Raw genomic sequence first — 6,565 nt, forward strand, 5'->3', positions numbered from 1 at the left:
GGTGCAGTAAGTCGGAGCCATTCCAAAGGGGCTGGGGTTGAAGCGCTCATGAGGAAAAGCCAAAGGGACTGGGGACTAGTTAATTTGGACAGCAGATGGTTTAGGTGAGACTTAAATCCCCTTCATTTTTTTAAAGACTCCTGAACAGAAACTTCTCTAAAGAAGATATATACAAATGGCCAATAAGCAATGAAAAAATGTTCAAAATCATTAGTCACAGGGAATTGCAAATCAAAGCCACAATGAGATACCATTTCACATCCACTAGGATGACTAAAATAAAAAAGACAGACATGGACGCCTGGGTGGCTCAGTTGGTTAAGCATCTGCCTTTGGCTCAGGTCATGATCTCAGGGTCCTGGGATTAAGCCCTGAGTCAGGCTCCATGCTCTGCAGGGGGTCTGCTTAAGGATGCTCTCTCTTCCTCTCCCTCTGCCCCTCCCCCTGCTTGCACTCTCTCTCTCTCAAATAAATAAATAAATCTTAAAAAAAGAGAGAGAGAATTGAAAGCGTATGGCCACAGAAAATCTTGTACATGAATGTACATAGAAGCCTTATTCACAGTAGCCAGAAGGTAGAAACAATCCAAATACCCATCTACTGATCTACTACTAAGGATGGAAGCCATCTACCATGGCATATTACTCAGGAATGAAGGACTGATATAGGGCGCAGCATGGACAAGCCTTGAAAACATTATGCTATGTGGATGAAGCCAGTCACAAAAGGCCACCTAATGTGTGGCGCCACTTATACAAAATGTCCAGATAAATAAATCTCTAGCGACAGAAGAAGATTGGTGGCCGCCTAGGGTTTGGGAGGGAAAGAGAAGACTGGGGGAAGTAAGGACTGATTCTTAATGGGCACAGGGTCACTTTGGGAGTGGTGAATGTGTTCTAAAATTGATTGTGCTGGTTGCACAACTCTGGGAATATACTAAAAATCATTAAACTGCACACTTAAGTGGTATACGAATTATATTCTATCATATAATTATGTATTTCCAACTACAGAATGATGTTTCACCCCCATACAGAACAACCAGGCTGCTAGGAATAGACCCAATGTTATGGTCCAGCCAACATTGCTCAGGATCTCTGTCTTATCCTCGGAGATCACTAAGTTGGGCTGCACATACACCCCAAGGTCTATGGAAACTTAAACAAGTCTATTCCTAAGAAATTTCAGAAGGTCGCTTATGGTGGTGTGCTAGTAAATGTTTAATAACTAACTCTCTGGTGGGAAAAAATTTCTAGCACTGCCAATTTCCCTGGTGTAAACATTCCCACCGTGGACAATTATAAGCTACCAACATGGTATCACTGAGTATAGAATGGAGAAGATTAAAGTGGTAATATACCATCATATAGTATTTCCACCGTTCCAATACAATAGATGTAAATAACCTTAAAAGCATAAGAAGTAGCAAGATGTAGTAAAATAATTAGGGAGTTATGAGTTTTGATCATTTAATACCTTTTATAAACAAATAGTTTATTTAATTGTAAGCTTGTATAATTACTTTTCATAATGGATGTGTTTATCAGTTGACTTGCAAAGTTTCTGAAAATTTAACAACTCACTCTCAAGAGTTGGTCCAGTTGGCTCCAGCAACCACTGGTCCCTTCGTGTGTCTCAGTCTGTGGCTGGTCAGAGGAAGAGAGAGGCGGGTAGACAAGGTTTCCCCTCTCACCTCTCCTATCCCCATCTGCCCCCACTGTTAAATAAACAGGATGCTGAGCTTTCCTAACCCAAAATCAGGCAGTTCCTGGAGAAGTGTAAATTGATTAGGAAGGGTTTTTTTTTTTTCTTCCTATTTAAATAAAATGTCCAGCTTTAACCATATTCACCTACACCCCTACCTAATATTCTGCCCATGCTCATGGAGAAATAACAAGGGAACTGAAAGGGGGCAGGTAGGGACAGCAGCAGGTGTAATGCCTTCTTCTCCACACTCTTTGGAAAGGTAATGCTCAGGTCGCTTCTGCTCACAATGAGTGAATTTTGAAGTTGTAAGAAATTTGCCTTGAGTCAACCCCCACCACCCTAGAGTCCAGTGAAGCCCATCAGAATGGAATTTACATGGAAAATGCTACAGACATTTTCAGGCTGTTAGCCCCGACAGCTCGAGGTAATATGTATAGAACAGAATCCAGGCTTGTTCTGTTGGTCTTTTTTGTTTGTTCGTCAAAACAAATAGAACCTTTAAAGATAGAGGGTGGGCTGCCCAGGGCCACCTAGGAAGACAGGGGTAAGCGTGCTCTTCTTCCCTCTTCTCCTGTGAGCTGGGGTTCCTCCTGGACCCTCACCCACCCCCTACAGGATTCATCAGCACCTCCTCTGTGTTCCACAGCTTTTTGCTTCTTTTTCCACTACGTCACACAGGCGGCAAGAATGTACTGAGCACGCAACATGTGCTAAGCTACTAGAGCTGCAGTCATGAAATGCCCAACTCAGTCTCTGTCCTCAGGGACCTTAGAAATGTGTTGGAAGAATTCATCACCTTGTATTATGGCTTCTCCTGCACATGTCCGTGTCCAGGACACCAGGAGCCAATATCCGACACCAGCCCTGGTTCTCAGACGCCTTAGATACTCAATAAAACTTGTCGAACAAATGAAACAGGTCCATCCATAGGGCCCCGACTATTCCATGCACCCAGTCCTCTGAAAGCTTCTCATGAAAATCTACCCTAAGAAAGCTGAAACTCTTCCATCTCTCAGAATTGGGACACAAATTCCCAACTGCCATCTTCCCCCTGACTTAACTAATGTGTCCTTCAGCCATGAATCGCCTTCGTAGTCACAGTTGAATGAATGACTACATGAATCAGTAATTTACAAGCAGCTTCCATTTCTGGGTCAGAAATACCCTGAAGAGAAAGCAGAAGGATTGTGCAAAAGATGTTTTACGATTCCTGGAAGTTGCCCATGGTGACTGCTGCGAGCGAGTCTATTTTTAACCAGATATTGCATAAAAATCTAAGATTTTTTTTTTCAAAATTGAACGAAGACAAAAGAGGAACCAAGGAACAGATGGGAATTTTCCAAAGGCTTTCAGCTATGCCTCTGCATCATCTGCATTGCTGTAAATATATGGCACACAAAAACAAACACGCGGGAAGGGATGCATAAACATTCCTCACCCCAGCACGCGCTCACAGATGTGCACGGTCACCGACCACCAGGAGGACAGCTGATTTCTTTTGCTTTTAGCAAACGAGCTCTTGAAAAGAGAAAAGTATTTCTTAAGTTACACCAAAGAGCGATTCTATAGGTATAATTCATGTAAACCGACCGGGCTTTTATTAATTAGATACATTCTCCTGTGGTATCTCCTTGATGACTGATTTTACACACATCAAAGCCCCCCCTTTTAGAACATAGCTTATCTGATGCAGTGAATGCCTCCTTCCATCTGTAGAGAAATAAGATGGGAAAGTCAACTGCTATATCCTTTCCTGAATAGCCCTACACCCAATAGGAAAAACAATCAGAAAACATAGATACGAATTGATCCACATAATTCCGTGCACAGGTCCATGAACTACCGGCCACCCCTAGACAGTCGACAGAGGTAAGAATTCCTTTACCTGTAAGAAGTGGCACCTTTGTGGTCATTCAAAGATATGGCCTTAGATTCTGCACCCTGGGATCCATGGGATCACAGAATGAGCTAGAAGGGACCTCACAGATTTCTCTCATTTCATAGGTAAGAAACTGAGGCTTGCAAATGTTGTGACATTAATATGAGTCCAGCAACACCTTTGATTAAAGGCTGTTTGCCTATCCAGATCTCCTCTCCATCTGTCTTCCTGTTTGTTGGGAGAGGCTGACCTACTGTAAGTTGCATCTCAAAATGTGGTCCCCAGACCAGCAACATCAGCATCACCTGGGAACTTGTTAAGCATGCAAATTCTCTGCCCCTGCCTTAGACCTACTGAATCAGATACTTCGAGGCGGGGGTACCTGGCTCAGTCGATTGGGCGTCTGCTTTCGGCTCGGGTCGTGATCCTGGAGTCCTGGGATTGAGCCTCATGTCGGGCTGTCTGCTCAGTGGGGAGTCTGCTTCTCCCCTTCCCCCTCCCTCTCCCTCGCCCTCTCCCTGCCATTCCACCTGCTTGTGCTCTCAGTCTCTGTCACATAAATAAATAAAATCTAAAAAAAAAAAAAAAAAAAAAGAAACTTCGAGGTGGGGCTTCAGGGTACTGTGTTTGACCAAGCCCTGACCAAGCCTTCCAGGTGAGGCTGGTGTTCATTCAAGGAGACACTGGATCACATCAGGGTGGTTCCTTAATCCTTTGGCTTCCAGCTGGGCCTTGCCCAGGGGGGAATCCTGACAGAAGATTCCAGAAAGAAGAAGGAGAGAGTGAGGGCATTTCTCCCCCCGCCCCCGCACCCCAGGTCACCTCCCTGTGGGATTGTCTGGGACCGGCAGCATCCCTGCATCAAAGGTCACTGTAACTCTCAGGAGAGCCTCTGAGCTGTAGGAATCATTCCTTCTTGAGCCACTAACTGCTTCCTGCCCTCACCCTATAGGTCTAGGGATGGTAACAGTCCCTACTACTCCCTCCAGATTCTGCTTTATTTTTTGAGATTTCCCACCCACGTCTTTGTAAAGGTCTGTTTTATTCAGCCCTCCTCCAATTACCCTGATTTAGACCTGCCTCCTGGGATACTCACCTGATAGAGATAGAAGGGTGCTTGTCTGAAGGAGGAGTAAGGAATGCTGTGCGGCTCTATGGGACTTCGCTAATGTGAAATAAGAATCTATCTGCCTGTCTTCAGGGTCAAAAGCATGAATGAAGCTGGGGTAGTTCCAAATACCGTATTTATAGCAAAAGAACATAAAATTTATTTATAGCCAACATGACCATGACATTCACCATGTCATTTTCAAGACAACGTTTATTTCTCCCCATTGATCACCTACCTTTCTGTCCTCTCCCTTCTCATTTCATGCGACATGTAGCGCAGGTTGTGGCCTGACCTGACTCAAGACCTGATCTGCCTTTATCCGCTGATACATCTTCTAAGCCCTTTGCTCACAGACTCTTTATTTCTTTTAAATGTACTCTGCCTGTTATCTTTTTTTTGGGGGGGGAGCTTTTTTGCAGTAAAATACACATAACATAAACCTTCCCACCTTGCGGCACCGGTGTGGCTCAGTCGGTTAAGGGTCCAACTCTTGATTTTGGCTCAGGTCATGATCTCAGGGTCATGGGATGGAGCCCTATGTAGAGCCTTACATCGGGCTTCGTGCTGGGCATGGAACCTGCTTAAGAATCTCTCTCTCTCTTTCTAAAAAAAAATTTAAAAATAATCTTACCACCTTATAATCAATTTTAAGTATGCAGTTCAGTGGCGTCAAATACATTCACACTGTTGTGCGACCATCACCATCGTCCAACCACAGAACTCTTCGCATCTTGCAAAACTGGAACTCTGTCCTCACTGAACAATAACCCCCATCCCCAACCTCCAGCCCCTAGCAACCACCATTCTACTTCTTGTATCTGTGCATCTGATGACTACATTATGTATCTAATTTGAATTACTCAGAATTTGTCTTTTTGTGATTGGCTAATTTCACTTAGCATAATGTCCTCAAGATTTATCCATGTTGTAGCACGTGTCAGGATTTCCTTCCTTTTTTAGGTTAAATAAAATGTCATCGTATGCGTAGACCTCATTCCACTCATCCATTCATCTATCAGTGGACACTTGGGTTGCTCCTGCCTTCGGACTATTGTGAATAATGCTGCTATGAACGAGAACGTACAAATGTCTGTTCAAGTCGCTGTTTTCAATGCTTTCAGGTGTATACCCAGAAGTGGAATTGCTGGATCACATGGTAGTTCTATGTTTAATTTTTTTTAAGGAACTTCTAGATGGTTTTCCAAAGCAGCTGCACCATTTTCCGTTCCCAGCAAGAGTGCATGTGGGCTCCAATTTTCCACAACCTTACCAACTCTTGTTTTTTTCTGGAAGTTTTTTTGATAGTAGCCATAGTAATCTCATTGTGGGGTCTTTCTTTCTTCTACTGAGAATGCCCTCCTATGTGCTTATTTAATATCTTGCCCAATTGAAATTGATCTCTTCCTTTGTACTTTGTACTTTTATTGTGGCACCCATCACGCTCTCCCTTCTGCTCTCAGGTTTTTTATCTCTTCAACATGGATGCAAATTCCTGCAGGACCGATGGCTTGGATAATTCCTCTTTCTCTCCTTGTGGTTAGACTGAGGAACTTCACCCTGTAGGCTCTAAAATCCTGAATGATTTGAAATGCTGCGGTCACCCTGTTAGTGGCAAAACCACAGCCACTTTTCTAACCCTCTGCCAGACGTTCTCTCTGCTGTCTAGGGCCAGTGGAACCACATTCGCAAATAAAACAAAACAAAACAAAAAATATTGTGTTGTGTTTGGAAACGAGATCTGGCTTCCTCACATTAACGACTGCCTCTCAATTTCTAACTTAACATATTTACAATTATAAAAACCAACATTGTGTTCTCAAACACACAGAATTCATGCTGTGGTTCTTGGAGACCAGTGACTGGATTCC

This window comes from Ailuropoda melanoleuca, chromosome 7 (assembly GCF_002007445.2).
Source record: "Ailuropoda melanoleuca isolate Jingjing chromosome 7, ASM200744v2, whole genome shotgun sequence".
In the NCBI taxonomy this organism is placed as follows: Eukaryota; Metazoa; Chordata; class Mammalia; order Carnivora; family Ursidae; genus Ailuropoda; species Ailuropoda melanoleuca.